The following is an 18,208-nucleotide window of genomic DNA, read 5'->3' as shown; positions in this document are numbered from 1 at the left end:
TTAAAAAATCCAATAAAACAATCAAATAAGTAATGTATATAAATATAACATAAAAAACTCTAAAAGAGAGGTGATATACAGGAGTAACAAAAAGAACATGAAATTAGAAGAAAAAAAAGATAAAAGATAAAAAATTAAAAAAGAAAAGGATAAATAATTATAATTGCATAAAACGTGGGTGTTTAAAAAAAATTCGAACTCATAAAATATTGTATATATTATGTACAAATCATCCTATATTGACCAAAAGAGTAAAATAATATAGGGTGATTTGTGGATAACCTTCTGGTACATTGATAGACGATAGACAATTGCAAAAAATAAATAAATAAAAATTACTATGCTCAAATCACGCTAGAAAAACTGATCCTGTAACGTGAGAAATCAATTCTAGTTAAGTTAATTATTTAAAATAACATGGATGCTAATGCAACGGATTTGAGACGAGTACCGGTAATTAATAATTAATGTTAGTCTCACACCCGGTTGTAAAAAGGTGTCCTCATATACGGGCCCAATCGGATATATGTCTAGTAACTATCTCCACGGGTCCGCGTTCAGTACGTATGGTATTTTTGTCATTCCTGCATATATTGTTTTCACGCTAGGAGTGTTAATTGATTAGCAAGTAGTCAAGTAGATAAAAAAACGGGGCCAGCAAGAAGAAGCCGGAGGTGCCAACATACACCAAAAAAAAAAAGAAGACACCATTCTTTATCTCCATTCTATGACTATTTGTTTCCTCTACTCTATTGGACGCCTGCTGTATTGTTAACATTTAAATTGCTTTCTTTAAAAAATATCTAAAACAAATTTTATATGCACCCAACCCTATTTATGCAATTAGAATCTAAATAAAAGTCCTCAATCTAAAATGAATCGTGGTATCATGAAAATCAAAAGAGGGAACTCTTGATATAAATTGGTATATTATTCAATATGCAAGTGATTACATCAATGTTCTTTTTATTGTAAATAAGTGATATTAAATACATAGATAAACGCGTAAATCTAGGCAAGCAATGATTTTTCGTATTTTACATTTCTTGAAAGCAATGATTTATTGTAAATTAGTGATAATAAAAACATACATCAATGTTCTTTTACTTGAAAGCCACCTTACATTTCCTGCTTAGTCCCCAAATTGATGGGTAAGTGGTTTGTTGTGATTGTGTTTGCAAGTTACAGCCTAGCTATTCTTTCAACATGGATATAAACTTACACCAAATCGTAGGTATTCATTACTTTGTAGTTTAATCTTACATAATGACCCATTTAAACACAAATGTACTTCACGTATTACATATATTAACTTGAACAAACAAAAATTAAACATGATAACTTTACGACATTTTTAACAGATGATCGTTTCAGACTACTCTGACCAAGTAATATCCAAATCTCCCCAGTTATCTTGTGACACCCCTAAGGCTTTCCACACAGCTTTTGAAGCATCAACAATATTATTTGGGCAAGGTGGTTGATAGTCATGATCAGCGTCGCACCCCATAGTAGAGCTCACACTCATCCACAACCATCGCCTTCACGCTCCTCCCATTTCCATTGATGGTAATATACTTATGGCACCTATCCCCTCCCTTGTACCATCCGGTTGATAATGCCACAACTGGCGTGTCATCGGAGTGGTATTGGTTGTCACACTCTGATGGACCACCGCCATCACCTCCCTTTTGGAAACTGTTTATGGTAAGCTTTGCTTTAGTAGCACTTGTCACTGCAGGAGAGCATGTATACGTGGTGTAGAACTTACCTTGGACACAGCAATCCGAGTCATTCTCTGTGTTGCATTGTCCAGGAGGTGGTTTTCTTCCCCGGATGCCGCCACTCGGTTTGCAAGTCTGAGCACCAATTTGAATAGAAGTTGCCGTCATGATAATGAAAAACAGGATAACCTCTTCATTCTCTCTTTAATCAGTGGTCTCTTTTACAATGGTGTAATTTAATATGATGTCTAGCAAGGCAAAGTGATTTTGCTTTTATAAGGACTGGCAAAACAACAAGACTAGTTTGTAGTCAAAACCATTTTTTCATAAAATTACAGTCCCCTTGGGCATATATTCACTTTGTTCTTAAAAAAATTAGTAAATATGATGAGTGCCGTCTCAAGTTATCTGAAAATAGACTACAAAATTGTCAAATACTAAGTTGAGTAAAATTTAATCTTGTTTGATATGGGCTCTTCTTGTAAGAACAAAATTGCAGTTTTAGTTTGAATATTAAATTATAGAAGCTTGTCATCAAGAGTATATTTCTTGTACCTTGAAAACCTTTTACTCAGTTGAGTATAATTGCTCCCTACACCACCACGATTATTAATATGTTATATTAAAATTAGATGGACAAAAATGTCTCTCCACAAAAAGACAAAATAGGCAGGTTTGAACAGTAAAAAAAGTGGGTTTTTGAAATTTGGACCAAAATGGCAAGAAAATGCAAACCACAGGGACCCAAATTTAAAAGTTTGGGATTTGGACTAAAATGGCAAAATTGCCCAAACCACAGGGACCAAAATGACAGTTTACTCTTTTAACTATAAATACCTTACCCATTTACTCAAATTTCATCTCTTCTTCATCTATTTTTCATCTAAAATCTTTACAAATTTCTTTCGTATTCACACAATGTTTCCTAACAACCAAAACGCGTGGGATCCCAACCAGAGAAGGACCGAGTCATTTTAGAGGCTCGTAAGACAAAAATCCGCACTACTACAAAATGTAGCATTAGACGGTGTCAAAGTAATAACACCGTCTTAAAACCAATGCTCTTTTAATTAAAATACTCAATAAAATTCAAAAGAACCACGTCTTAATGCTTAAACACTGTGTTATACTAACTTCTGCAACCTTTAGATGGTGTCGTCTCTGAACACCGTCTTATAAATATTCAATAAAATTCAAAATAACCACTTCTAATGCTTAAACACCGTCTTATTCTAATTTCTGCAACCTTTAGACGGTGTTGTCTCTGAACACCGTCTTATAAACATACACCTTCTTCCAAGATTGTTGCACTCAACAACCCACAAAACCTTCTCTCTTCATATCCTCTCATCTTCCTAGATTTGCTCCACCAAAACCCTAGCTCCCCTTCACCTTCTACGCAGCCGCACCCCTTCCCCTCGACGCAGCCACTCCCCTTCCAGTTCTACGCAGCCTCCTCTAGTTCGGGCAGGATTTCCTTTCGATTTGCTATACGACAGAAGCGTTCCCTTTCGATTTCCCCTTTAAGACTGGTTAGTTTTTTGACTCCCCCTTCGATGCGGTTTGTATGTATATATATTGTTGTTTGTAAGTGATTAAAGTGAACAAAACAATCTTTAGACTATGTTTGTTTATGGAGAATCAGGAGTATAGGAATGTGGTCCCAAGTGTTTATGATTTTTAATTACTGCATGAGTTTTTATGTTTGATTTTAACTAGAAAATATAAACTTTGAGGTAAATAATTTTCATACAAACTAGACCTGAAGATAAATAGCAAAAAGCTCTAGTCATGTGTAATTAATGTATAATTACTAGCTGTGTGCTCATATATTTTCTTTTAATATGTTAATTTTGTTGCACAAATCATTATTGATTAATCTTAAGAGTAAATGTGATGCATGATTCCAAACTTATTGGCCGTTCATGACACTTTTAGGTTCATGTATATAATTTTGTTGTATAGTAAATTAGGACTGTAATTAAGAATTTCTAAACGTAAGTGTATTCCATATTCATTTTTTTTGCAATTATCGAACTAAGACCTGAATGGCATAAGAAGATGGTTGGTCGACTAGGTGGATACATCGGGAACGACTGGGCTACTACACTTCCATATTCAGATCCTGAGAATATATTTCTTAGCAAAAGTGGTACCTATATTGAGGCTGAATCAATGTTAGCATTATTTGTCAAAGACTGGGTTGATCTTATCATTGTGTTTTGGTTTACATTGTAAGTTGTTATAACTATAATATTGTATAGATATAACTGAATTTATTAAGTTTTATCATATATTTTATTCTTTTTTTAAGGTACTTTTATAAGGAGTCAAAGGCTAAAAAATGCAACCGATGCGCCTTTCAAATGTGAACGCAATCACAGGTAATATGTGCCAAAGAAATCCTAGAGAGGTTGAAAAGATCACATTTTCAGTTTAGCGACAAAATCATGTCGATAAAGATTTCATTCTTGCACTGCATTTGGCTGAGTAATTTTTTTTAGTTAACTTTCTTTTATTTTATTACTATGATTCACCTAATTATTCTATAACGCTAATTTTGTAGCAACCATTGGTCTTTGTTCATCATTGCCCAACACATAAGACATGTATATATTTTGGATTCAATAAAGATAAAAAGCGAAAAGAATGCTTCTAACTATCGTTTTTCAAGCCTAATTCCTACCGCCTTAGGATCCGAGTTCAACTACACTATGGTTGATGTATGTGTGTTTGCTATTTCTGAGTTGTTTTATTTTCTTTACTTTTAAATATTAATTTGTTAATTTATTACAGTGTAAGCAACAAAAGGGTGGATGGGAATGCGGCTACATGGTTCAACAACATATGTTTGACTTTGTCAATTTGTATCAAAACCAATTTCCCGATAAAGTAAGTAAAATATACTTGTTTATCAATTTATTACTTAACTGTCTATTTATTTTTTAAACTTAGAAGGTTTAGATGTATATAGCTTGTAAATATATACATAACTTTATTGCCGATGTTGTTACCGATTTTTCTCTTTGCCTTTAGATTTAGTCTATAATATTTGTAATAACTCTTTCTATCTACTTTTATTTTAGAAGTGGCACGACATGAGATAGGCTACCAATAATGAAATAGATGTTTTGTTGATGACGTTGATGACGTTGATGCCGAAGTTTTTTAGCGAGTTAGGTATTTCCTTAGATTAGCTTATGTAGTTTATTTATACAATTTAACGTAGTTTGTTATGCATTCACAAACGATTGTAATTTGACAGGTTTATTTCCGAATTGGATGTCTACGAGTTTATTTTCAATTTTAATGTGTATTGTTTTGGTTTGATTTGAAAATGTTCCATTGGTGTATATAAGTTTGATGTATTTATGGAAAACCTTTTAAGTGTTTTTTTTTCAAGCAAATGTATTTCTGAAAAGCATGTATTCCATTGTAAATGTTTTTTATCCAGCGGTTTATAAGACGGTGTTAAAAATATTTGTTTTAATAAATGTTTTGATATTAAAACACGGGGTTCACCAAGTTTAAGCCGGCGGTGTTGAAAACACCGTCTTAAAACACATATCACCCTGTCTAAAGCTCTGTTTTGTCGTAGTGCCAAGCGAAATATATGTAGTTTTTTATTTCCAATTAGTTTATTTTTTAAGTAACTTTGCACTTTTTAAGGACTTTGTAATGTTTTATTTATTTTAATAAAATTATGTTGTTTTTGTTTTATTTTAAATAAAATTGGCATATAAATTAAACAAAATAAAATATATAAATAAAAAATAATATGGTAGTGATGATGGGGCTTTAAACCACTGGATACAAGTTAAAGGAACAGACTTTAAAGCCCCTATGTAACATGGTGTTAAGGTGACACTCTCCAACGTGCATAAAGAAAATAAAATCCTTAATCATCGGGAAGAAACACATTTCGATATATACTCTAAGGGTTGAGATCCTGTACAAACAGTGCTAATTATAAGAACCGTAAGAACAGATCTGAACCATTGTTAATTTAAATCAAGGGTTGATATTGATTATAAATAAAAGTCTTATAATTAAAAATTACTACTAACAAATTAGGGGTAATTTTGTAAAATTGCTAGTCATTTGACCATTTTCTATTAAATACAAATTCCACCAAGGTTTTTTAAACTAAAATAACTTTTATATACTTCATTATTTTTTTTTTAAAATATATACCATAAAATCAAGTATTTTTTTATCTTTAATATGAGTACCATATTGCTATACCTTTTTGTATTTATAAAAGTGTTTTTTAAAAAAAGTTAACAAAAGGTGTTTTATATTTGTGCTAATAAGGTGCTGATTATGTGTTAATTACAAAATAATACAAACAAACACCAAAAGTAGATATAATCAGCACATCTGGTGTGCTGATAATGGAGAACGATTGAAGATGTTGTGCTAATGTCGTTTATGTTGATAATGGAGAACGATTCGAGGACGATGTGCTGATAATGAAGAACGATTAATGATGTTGTGCTAATTATATAGTGTTGTGCTGATTATATTTTTTGTAATTATTTTTAATTAGTTATAAATAAATATGGTCAAAAAGTCTAAATTACCCCTAAACTAATTTTTTATTGATGGACACTTGTCAATTATGTATTGGTTCTTATGGTTCTTACAAACTTAAGTGTTTGTATTTGATCCCATTCCTATACTCTAATACCGCTAAGCTTAACCCTTTTGTTTTCAGAAAATTACATTGTTCACATTTCTTTAACAGCTACATGTTATAGCTAGCTGGCCGTCGTAATTAGAACTTTCTTTGGCTTCTTCGGTTTAGAATATCATTTTTCACTTGCTGGGAACAAGGGAATTAGCTTTGCTACATCTCTAACAGTTTGCCTCCAAGTTTTGTTAATGTTAATCATATTATACAGATGCTTATTCGACAGCATTTAGAATGATCTGGCTGGGAGGCAATACATAATTTTTAATATGGTTAATAGGGATGAGCAAATGGTACCAATTACCGAAACCGAACCGGTACCGGTATCGAATTTACCATACTGAATCATTTTCGGTACCAATTCGGTACCCACTTTTTGACATTTTCGAGATCAGTACTTTCGGTTCGGTATGGTACCAATATTTTATCGATTTTTACCTTCAAATACAGTACCGTACTAAGTATTTTCATTACAGTTACCTAATTTTGGAGATTTTGAAGACTGGTACGTTCGAAACCCATAAGTTACCAAGCTATTCCTCAATTCTTAATGTGTAACAGTTTTTTGTTAACAATTCATTTGCGTTCTCTAAAAAATACATATAACAAATTCTGTTAGATACTAGCAACCGTTTAATTATGCAATTACATTCTGAATATAAGTCCTCATGCATAAGTATAAAATTTTGAAATCTGAAAGTGTAGATTCGATACTTAGCAGTTTCATCATACAAAATACTCAATAATTTAAACACAAACATATCTTCACGTACGTAGTATATATCTTAACTAGAAAAGAAAAACATTATAACGTTATGACATTATTTTTATGAGATCAGGAGTTTAACTCCATCACTCTGACCAAGTAACATTTAAATCTCCCCAGTTATCTTTTGATACCCCTAAGGCTTTCCACACAGCTTTAGAACCATCAACAATATTATTAGGGCAAGGTGGTTGATAGTCATGATCAGCATCGCACCCCCTAGTAGAGTCACACTCATCCACAACCATCGCCTTAACGCTCCTCCCATTTCCATTAATGGTAATAAACTTATGGCACCTACTCCCTCCCTTGTACCATCCGGTTGATAGTGCCACAACCGGCGTGTCATTGGAGTGGTATTGGTTGTGACACTCAGATGGACCACCACCATCCCCTCCCTTTTGGAAACTGTTTATTGTAAGTTTCGCTTTAGTAGCACTTGTCACTGCAGGAGAGCATGTATACGTGGTGTAGAACTTACCTTGTACGCAACATTCCGAGTCATTCTCTGTGTTGCATTCTCCAGGAGGTGGTTTTCTTCCCCGGATGCTGCCACTCGGTTTGCAAGTCTGAGCACTGATTTGGATAGAAGTTTCTGTAAAGACAATGAATAACACGATAACAAGGAACCTATTCATTCCCTCTTTTAGTTTGTGTTCTCTATTACAATTGTGTTTGATGTCTAGCAAGGCTAAGTGATCGTGCTTTTATAGGGATTGGCTAAGCAGCTAGCATGACTATTTTGTAAAACAGTTTTATAATTTCAAGAACTAACAACCTTTATCTAAATAAAGGAATATGATGTACGTGTGCCGTCTGAAGTAATCAACAAAGAGACTACAAAACTGTCCACTGCAGAGTTTTGTAAAATTTTATCTTGGCAAGCGTATATTTATGTTACATTACACCCTTGTTGCGCTCAATATGGTTATGATAATTCATTTTTGCACGTCATCCTTCCCAAATATAGCAAATCAGATAAACAAAATTATTGCTAAATATAGCCTTTAGGGTTATGGTTGGGGAGATGAAATAAACAGTAATATTGTATCCGAATTTTAAAGTTAGGAAAACGTTGGAAATTTCGTAAGTAAAAGCATACCCATCTGGTTCTCTATCCTAATCCTCATCTCTAAAATTTAAGCAAATAATAAAGATTTCTTCTTTTTCACTCCGCATCAAGATCCCTATCCTCATACCCCATAACTAAAACTAGTAGGATTCTCTCGCGCATTGTGACGAGAATTCGATCGTTATCAAATCGGTTCATTACGGTATTAGTATTCACTATAGCAGTCGAAAGAGAAAAACCCAAATGTCTTAAAGGATACCAAAGACAACATGTGTTTTTATACGACATGAGTATGTGTGGGATTTAAAAAACGAAATAATTTTAAAAAAAATGGTTAAAAAATCCAATAAAACAATCAAATAAGTAATGTATATAAATATAACATAAAAAACTCTAAAAGAGAGGTGATATACAGGAGTAACAAAAAGAACATGAAATTAGAAGAAAAAAAAGATAAAAGATAAAAAATTAAAAAAGAAAAGGATAAATAATTATAATTGCATAAAACGTGGGTGTTTAAAAAAAATTCGAACTCATAAAATATTGTATATATTATGTACAAATCATCCTATATTGACCAAAAGAGTAAAATAATATAGGGTGATTTGTGGATAACCTTCTGGTACATTGATAGACGATAGACAATTGCAAAAAATAAATAAATAAAAATTACTATGCTCAAATCACGCTAGAAAAACTGATCCTGTAACGTGAGAAATCAATTCTAGTTAAGTTAATTATTTAAAATAACATGGATGCTAATGCAACGGATTTGAGACGAGTACCGGTAATTAATAATTAATGTTAGTCTCACACCCGGTTGTAAAAAGGTGTCCTCATATACGGGCCCAATCGGATATATGTCTAGTAACTATCTCCACGGGTCCGCGTTCAGTACGTATGGTATTTTTGTCATTCCTGCATATATTGTTTTCACGCTAGGAGTGTTAATTGATTAGCAAGTAGTCAAGTAGATAAAAAAACGGGGCCAGCAAGAAGAAGCCGGAGGTGCCAACATACACCAAAAAAAAAAGAAGACACCATTCTTTATCTCCATTCTATGACTATTTGTTTCCTCTACTCTATTGGACGCCTGCTGTATTGTTAACATTTAAATTGCTTTCTTTAAAAAATATCTAAAACAAATTTTATATGCACCCAACCCTATTTATGCAATTAGAATCTAAATAAAAGTCCTCAATCTAAAATGAATCGTGGTATCATGAAAATCAAAAGAGGGAACTCTTGATATAAATTGGTATATTATTCAATATGCAAGTGATTACATCAATGTTCTTTTTATTGTAAATAAGTGATATTAAATACATAGATAAACGCGTAAATCTAGGCAAGCAATGATTTTTCGTATTTTACATTTCTTGAAAGCAATGATTTATTGTAAATTAGTGATAATAAAAACATACATCAATGTTCTTTTACTTGAAAGCCACCTTACATTTCCTGCTTAGTCCCCAAATTGATGGGTAAGTGGTTTGTTGTGATTGTGTTTGCAAGTTACAGCCTAGCTATTCTTTCAACATGGATATAAACTTACACCAAATCGTAGGTATTCATTACTTTGTAGTTTAATCTTACATAATGACCCATTTAAACACAAATGTACTTCACGTATTACATATATTAACTTGAACAAACAAAAATTAAACATGATAACTTTACGACATTTTTAACAGATGATCGTTTCAGACTACTCTGACCAAGTAATATCCAAATCTCCCCAGTTATCTTGTGACACCCCTAAGGCTTTCCACACAACTTTTGAAGCATCAACAATATTATTTGGGCAAGGTGGTTGATAGTCATGATCAGCGTCGCACCCCATAGTAGAGCTCACACTCATCCACAACCATCGCCTTCACGCTCCTCCCATTTCCATTGATGGTAATATACTTATGGCACCTATCCCCTCCCTTGTACCATCCGGTTGATAATGCCACAACTGGCGTGTCATCGGAGTGGTATTGGTTGTCACACTCTGATGGACCACCGCCATCACCTCCCTTTTGGAAACTGTTTATGGTAAGCTTTGCTTTAGTAGCACTTGTCACTGCAGGAGAGCATGTATACGTGGTGTAGAACTTACCTTGGACACAGCAATCCGAGTCATTCTCTGTGTTGCATTGTCCAGGAGGTGGTTTTCTTCCCCGGATGCCGCCACTCGGTTTGCAAGTCTGAGCACCAATTTGAATAGAAGTTGCCGTCATGATAATGAAAAACAGGATAGTGGAACCTCTTCATTCTCTCTTTAATCAGTGGTCTCTTTTACAATGGTGTAATTTAATATGATGTCTAGCAAGGCAAAGTGATTTTGCTTTTATAAGGACTGGCAAAACAACAAGACTAGTTTGTAGTCAAAACCATTTTTTCATAAAATTACAGTCCCCTTGGGCATATATTCACTTTGTTCTTAAAAAAATTAGTAAATATGATGAGTGCCGTCTCAAGTTATCTGAAAATAGACTACAAAATTGTCAAATACTAAGTTGAGTAAAATTTAATCTTGTTTGATATGGGCTCTTCTTGTAAGAACAAAATTGCAGTTTTAGTTTGAATATTAAATTATAGAAGCTTGTCATCAAGAGTATATTTCTTGTACCTTGAAAACCTTTTACTCAGTTGAGTATAATTGCTCCCTACACCACCACGATTATATGAAATCTTTACTCGGTTTGAAAAAGCATGAAAACAAAGATCCTTATAATAAATTCAAAAGTTGTATGATTTTTACTCTTTAAATTTAAAAAATTGTCGTGTTTTATGTTTAACAAATAATGCTAAAATTATATATATATATATATATATATATATATATATATATATATATATATATATATATATATATATATATATGGGAAGTTTCATTTGAGAAGAAATTTAATCTGAGAAGAAAAAAAAGAAAAAGCATATTAGTAAAATACTATTTCATCTATAACTCATATCATTAATTTTTAACTCTTTAATTAATTAGTCAACTAATCATTAATTATCCTAAATATAATCTACAAAACCTACACATATCAAAAATTTCCTACATATACCCTACACATTATAGAATTTTATCCTATACATTCGAAATTTATCCTACACAGCTCGAAATATATCTTACACAACTCGTAATTTATCCTACACAACTAGTAATTTATTCTACACTTTAAATTAAGTAGTTTTTTTAATTTGGAAAAAAGTATATACTTTGAAAAGGAGTTACAAATTTAATTTAGTTAGTTATTAAAGGGTAAGAATACAAATTAATGATATTTGTAAGTTTACCAATATACCCTTTTATTAAAATTAAATGCAAATATTAAATGAAGTAAAATGAAGCATTCTTATTGGTTGAAACTTCTTCTTTTTTCTTCTTACAAAAAAATTCTTCTCATTTGAACTCTCCACTATACATATATATATATATATATATATATATATATATATATATATATATATATATATATATATATATATATATATATTTATATATATATATATGGTTCCCATTAAGTCTAACCGCTTTCTAAATCGGTATCCACCGTTGGATTTGGCTGAGATTAAATCTCAGCCACTTAAACTCACAAAATTAACCGCTATGATGACGGTTTAGGACGGTTTTAATCAGTTTTCTTAGTTGGTGGTTAACTCAATCTTTTTCTGCCCATGATCTTCAGAACTCCTACAAACCTGGATAGTGTTATGAATTCAGTTGAGAGCACTCTTATATGATGTACAACCCTGGCACCCTGCACTCACCGATAGCTTCAATTTTTCTCCAACTACTCAACATCCATACTCATTCTCTCTCTATAGAAAAAGAAAGAAAAAACAATCACATTGAAAGAATTTATCAACAAGTTTGCAAATAATGATGGCGACATCCTATTCTTCTCAGGCTTGCACTCCATGATTCCCTAATGATTTCAAGAGAATTGAAAATGTAATAATTTGGTGATGAATTTGTGCAAGTTGATTCCCTGAAACCAAAGGAAAGCTTGGTGTCATACGAAGATATGGCCTGGATGGTATAGAACACAGGGAGAGAGCGCAGGTGACGATGAAGTCTGTGACGATGTGATAGAACAAAGAGGCTTAGACACCGACTGTTGCAATCCACAGAAGAAGGTTTGTTTTCCATGTTCATCCGCTGATGATTTAATATTATATTTGAAATATAAAACTGATAATTATTAACTTAATATGCACTTAATCGATTTATGTTAATTATGCCCGAATGTACGATACTTCGTTTGTTTTTATGCAATCGCTTAATTAATTTTCAAAGATATTTTATCAACTGAGTCTATATGCACACCACCTGTTTTATTTGTTGATCCGTAAGTTTATGGGTTAGCGAATTTGGAATCCGAACTGTGCCCATTTCGAAACATGAGTTTGAGTCTTAAAGGCGAAGATTAACTAAAAATGATGTAAATTTATTGGAAGATATGGTCAGATTAACTAAAAATGACGTAAATTTATTGGAAGATATGGTCATATTCTATGAATTCTATTATATTATTGATTTTGCAATGTATTTACTTACTAATGCACTGCTTAATGGTTCTATCATTTTTAAGCATACAGATCCTCGAGAATCACCCACAAATGCTGCAAGAGTATCTCCACCACGGAAAACACATAAGCGTCATCTATCCATCCGAGGTCAGATTAAGGAATCTCACTGAAATTTCATTTGGGTAGAAATTATTCAACTGTTATTATATACCTGATAATCTAAAAACCACCATACTTTTTATCCAATTTCAATGGAATTGACCGTTTTGAAGGCGCTACACATCATTGGCAAGGTACAATCTAAATGTAACTGCTAGGAAACCATTGATAATAATTACTAAAGAATTAATCGTCACATCATTGTATTTTTTAATTAATAACTGTTGGTTAAGTTATCTTATAATTAATTTTCTATTATTGTGGTCTAGATTACACGTTTGGTGAATAGGAAACTATTGTTCATTATTTGTCTTCTCATTTATTGATTATAACCATGTATGGCTATGTAGAGCACAAAATTCTTGAGCAGACTATGTAGTGTGAAGCATCATAGGTATGACTTCATGCATCTCATTTGTTATTTGAAACATAAAATTTAAAGTGAGATATTTTATAAGTTTGTAATGGGAGTAGTTTTTAATATGTGTGTTATTTTGGTAACTGGTCTAACTGGATAAACGAGTACGGGTCATGGTGATTTATTTAAAAAAATGAGCATTTTAGTTTGTGTCAAAACGGGTTTCTTAAAATGGATAGGGTCGGAATGGGTTTTGCGTAGACTTATAAAATATGATGGAAAGCTGCACTTTGCTTGTAGGCATCCGAATGAATGGTTTGTGGGACATTGGATGCTCACGGAGTCACGGGTAACGACACATGGTAAGAAACCACAACCCAAAATCACTCTCAAAGGTTGATTTGTAATAGAAAGGAGTCATAATCTTATATGTGAAGGGTTTTGGCAGCTGATCAGGGTGGTTCTTCGTGTAAAAGAAGGTTTAGTGTCATCTTAAAGCTATAACAAGACGAAATTATGTAAGAATCGTCAACTGGTAAGTTAAAATTTACTCTTAAAACACAATGTTTATCTTATTATTAAGCACTATAGTTCTTATTGAGAGTGTTTATGATAATCTTAGTTGAAAAGGGGAAGAACAGAAGCAAGAAGTTCTTAGCAGGAGCAGTTTTCAAAAAGTCTTCTATTTGGTAAGTCCTTAGCCTTAAATTTCTGTATACGTGATATGTATAATATATAGCATACATGAATGAGTATTGTGCAGATCGGGTCGAAGAAGTTCTAGAGTTTGTTAAATCTAAAATTGGGTCGAAGACTTGGAAGAATGTGGTTGGAGTTGTGGTGTTCGTAACATTTTGGAGATTGTGGAAATGTAGAAACGGAAAACTGTTTTACGACAACATAACAATATTCCAGCCCCTAAAATCGTTGAGTTGATTAAGGAAGATGCTTTCTTTTGGATAAAGAATAGATCTAGGTTTGCTTCTTGGAGTTGGGAAATGTGGATTGATTTTAATGTATGTATTCTATTACAAATTGTAACTTTTGCCCAACTCCTTGCTGGTTTTTGGTTCTACGTTTAACTGAATATCCTTTTCAGCCACACAAATATCTTTCCATGTCCCAGGCACACTATTACAAAAGGGACTCCAAATTTGGACAATTATTTCTTAAGCACATGATCAGTGTAATCACCATTCGTTTTAATGCTATAGATGGCCGGAAAATTGAACTGCTACCACCATTTGAAGTTCAAATAAAGTTAGTTTTGCCATTTTTTGGTTCATATAAATATTCCATATAGATATTAGTTAATTAATATTATCCAATCGATGCGTATGGAGTTTTGTATGTTTTAAATGGAAGTTGGTCGTTTTATACAAACCTACTCTTACTTATCCCAATTAAATAAGATGTGCGTAGTGCGTGCATGTTTCATGACATTCCACATATTTTCGCTTTTCTTTACCATACATAATTACTTGGTGACTATTTGTGTTATTAATGGATACAATCATAATATTAGCATTTTAATCTATATAGATTTGATATTGCCCCTTTTTTGTTATGATATGATCAATTTAATTTAGTGCTTCAAATCATCAGATTGTGACAATCATTTTATATATTAGATACTTATCTATATTTCGAACCAGTTTACTTGATTCACGAGTTATAGTATCAACTGATTCGAAACTAAGTTATATGGTATTTCAACAAGAAGGCTGATCCTTTGGAAGTTGGTACCCACATAAGTATAAAGGTATCTCAAAAACATGGTGCTAACTGTAAACAGTCTCCAAAGCATTAAAAAATATATTTTTTAAAGTTGAAAGTGTAGTAAAAAGAAACATGGGTGGGTGGGTGGACTAGCCTAGAAATTGGAAATACTGTAATCGAAAAGTTTGGTTGCAGATATAAGTATTGGAATTGAAAAGTGCAGAGTTGCAGATATAAGTATTTTGTTTTCAATTCGTGGCAAGTTATTAACTCATATTATATTGGTGTTTAATCAGATCATATTTGTCTACACTTAATAAAAATTAGCTTCTTTTTTACGTTGTTGAACGTAAGCCGTCCATCAAACAGGTATTAAACTAGTTATATTGAGTATAAATAAATGACCATCTAACACTAGTTGATAGGTATATAAAAAATAACCAACATTTTCATTATATCCATCATCACAAAAAAAAACAAAAACAAAATAAAAAACAAAAACGAAAATAACCAACATTCGAACTTTACACACAAAAACATCATCATCATCATCATCATCACCATCACCATCACCATCACCATCACCATCACCATCACCATCACCATCACCATCACCATCGTCATCGTCATCGTCATCCTCATCAGCATCACCATCACCATCACCATCACCATCATCACCACCATCACCACCATCATCGTCATCATCATCATCACCATCACCATCACCATCATCATCACCATCACCACCATCACCACCATCATCATCTTCATCATCACCATCACCATCACCATCACCATCACAACCACCATCACTATCACCATCACCATCACCACCACCATCACCACCACCACCACCACCACCATCACCACCCATCACCACCCATCACCACCCATCACCATCATCACCATCATCACCATCATCAGCATCATCACCATCATCATCATCATCATCATACTCGGTATATCCCATCAATAGCAAAGCTAAGGTATGGTCTAAGGAGGGTGAGATGTAGACACCCTTACCTCCAAGGGCGTAGCTTAGTGGAAGGTGGGGGGTGCACCGCCCCCCCCCCCCCCCAATATTTCGGTTAGAAGTGTAAAATTTTCGATTTTCGCCCGAAAATTTTAAAGTTATATAGGATTGTCCCCCCCCCCCCCCAAATTATTTTGCCTAAATATTTATACAATATATAAATTGGGTCCCATGACTTTCTGCCCCCGGAACTTTTGGTCAAGCTCCGCCACTGCTTACCTCTAGCTACCCTGTAAGAATAGAGAGACTGCTTTCAATGAGACCCCCGACTCGATAGTAGTTTTGCATCATGCCTTGGACATAAGGCACCACTCAGCAGTTGAGACAAACGCCGATTAGTGTATGTACCCTCTTGTCTTTCAGCTATTAACGCTACCATATGATCCATGATTAACCATCCCCCTCTTTTAACATTATTTTTCACGAAATTAGTAAAATAAGGTTAAAATTAGTGCACTTTCACTTTTGCCCCCGAGCACCCACACATATATACATTATATGAGCACACCGCAAGCGGGGCGTTTTACACCCAAAAACAAAGGTGTTAACTAACTTTCTCATCATCGATCACACTTTTTTTCTTGAAAGGCAAGCAAATTCTATTAGAACAAAGATCGTGTCGAACCTAGCAAGAATCTAGTGAGCAACCATGGCAAAATAACAACACAACAGATACATCACAAGAGAAAAGAAGTAAAAACTACATACAATACAATGGGGCTCTAACCCAGTCTTCCCAACTCAAGTCCAAATGCCTAGACCTGTTAGTAATCCAGCCAAAAAGAACTGTCTTGATTTCCTCCATGAGAGCATCCATCGACCTCCTAATATTAATGAAGACCGCCATTCCTTACTTTCCATACAGTCGAGTAAATGATTGCACCAAGATTTTTCCCCCTAGCTTGAGTTCTGCTCCTCAGTCATAAAAAGATGTTGCTCCAACTTATCCTAACCCGTCAAATCCGACCTGGCCCAAATAGACACCTTTCTGCAAATCACTTAGCATTTTTGCATTGCATAATAAGATGGTTCGCTTTTCTTTAATTTCTACTTGTTGCATTAGTTCTTTACCATCTACTATTTTTGCCTCATCTCCTTTGATTGTGGATCACTTTTCTACCTAACATTGTGCCCAATTCCTTGACAAATTTTACAAGCACGATTTCAGTTTCAACATTTTAAGTTTCTTTTTTCTTTCATATAAGAATATTTTTTTCACTAATTGTCAGTCTATCAAAAATTCGTCCTTCTTTTTTAAGGTTGAGGTTTGTTATCCATAGTTCCTAGCCAATACTCATTTCCTCTCGATTGTTTAATACGGTATTGGTATCCTTAATTGAGTATGTCCTTTTTATCCAATTTAAGGCATAAGTTTTAGAGTCTTTCTTGGAGAGGGTACAAGTCACTACTTCATGAACACAAGGTATCTCCAATAAATGACAACTACTATGAGTTACAAATATAATTTTGCTCATCCGCGTTCGGTACATGTGGTTTTTTCTGTCATTCCTTCGAATATTTTGTTATCACACTAGGAATTGTAAATTGATTAACATGTAAGGAAATAACGGCTAGGGTTTAAATTTGTTCAATAGAAAGTTTAAAGTACAAATTGTTTTGGTTAAAAATCTGATCAAGGATAATGTAATCAAACTTTGAATGTGAGGTAGAGTGCTTGTTGTGTTGATCAAATGTATGAACAATTATCAAACAGAAATGACAATGAACACAAGGATTTATACGAGAAAAAAGCCCTTGATCAATGAGTGATCTCCGGCATAAAAAAACTCGAGTGATGGAAACTACCGATCACCAAGTATATTGAATGAAAAAGTTTACAACTTTGGATGATATTGAGCTTGTTACAATGAGATTGCTAGTTTGTTTATGAGTTGTATTCGAGAGAGAGTCTGCGAGAGAGTAAGTGTGCATGTTCTAGCTGATAATTCAAGCTCAATACCCCACTATATTATCTAACTAATCTAGCCTAACTAACTATCCGAAATTCTTGCCATGCACGAACGTTCACCACCAACGGTCATTGACCCATGCATGTGCCGGAAATAAGAGGATATTCCCCTTGATTCTTGATTAGAATAGGTCCTCTTTGAAATGCACTTGCAAAACAAGGCCAAATGATATTGGAAACAATTGTTT

The 18,208-nt window shown here is 33.4% G+C and overlaps 2 pseudogenes; both read right to left on the bottom strand.

Moving 5' to 3' along the window:
• Window positions 1–1,218: 1,218 nt before the first annotated feature.
• Window positions 1,219–7,846, bottom strand: LOC110916046 (annotated as a pseudogene).
• A 1,960-nt stretch (window positions 7,847–9,806) lies between these two features.
• LOC110919963 lies at window positions 9,807–16,898 on the bottom strand (annotated as a pseudogene).
• Window positions 16,899–18,208: the final 1,310 nt, after the last annotated feature.

Source organism: Helianthus annuus, chromosome 16, assembly GCF_002127325.2.
Source record: "Helianthus annuus cultivar XRQ/B chromosome 16, HanXRQr2.0-SUNRISE, whole genome shotgun sequence".
Lineage (NCBI taxonomy): Eukaryota > Viridiplantae > Streptophyta > Magnoliopsida > Asterales > Asteraceae > Helianthus > Helianthus annuus.
This window is presented reverse-complemented; position numbering and strand designations above follow the sequence as displayed.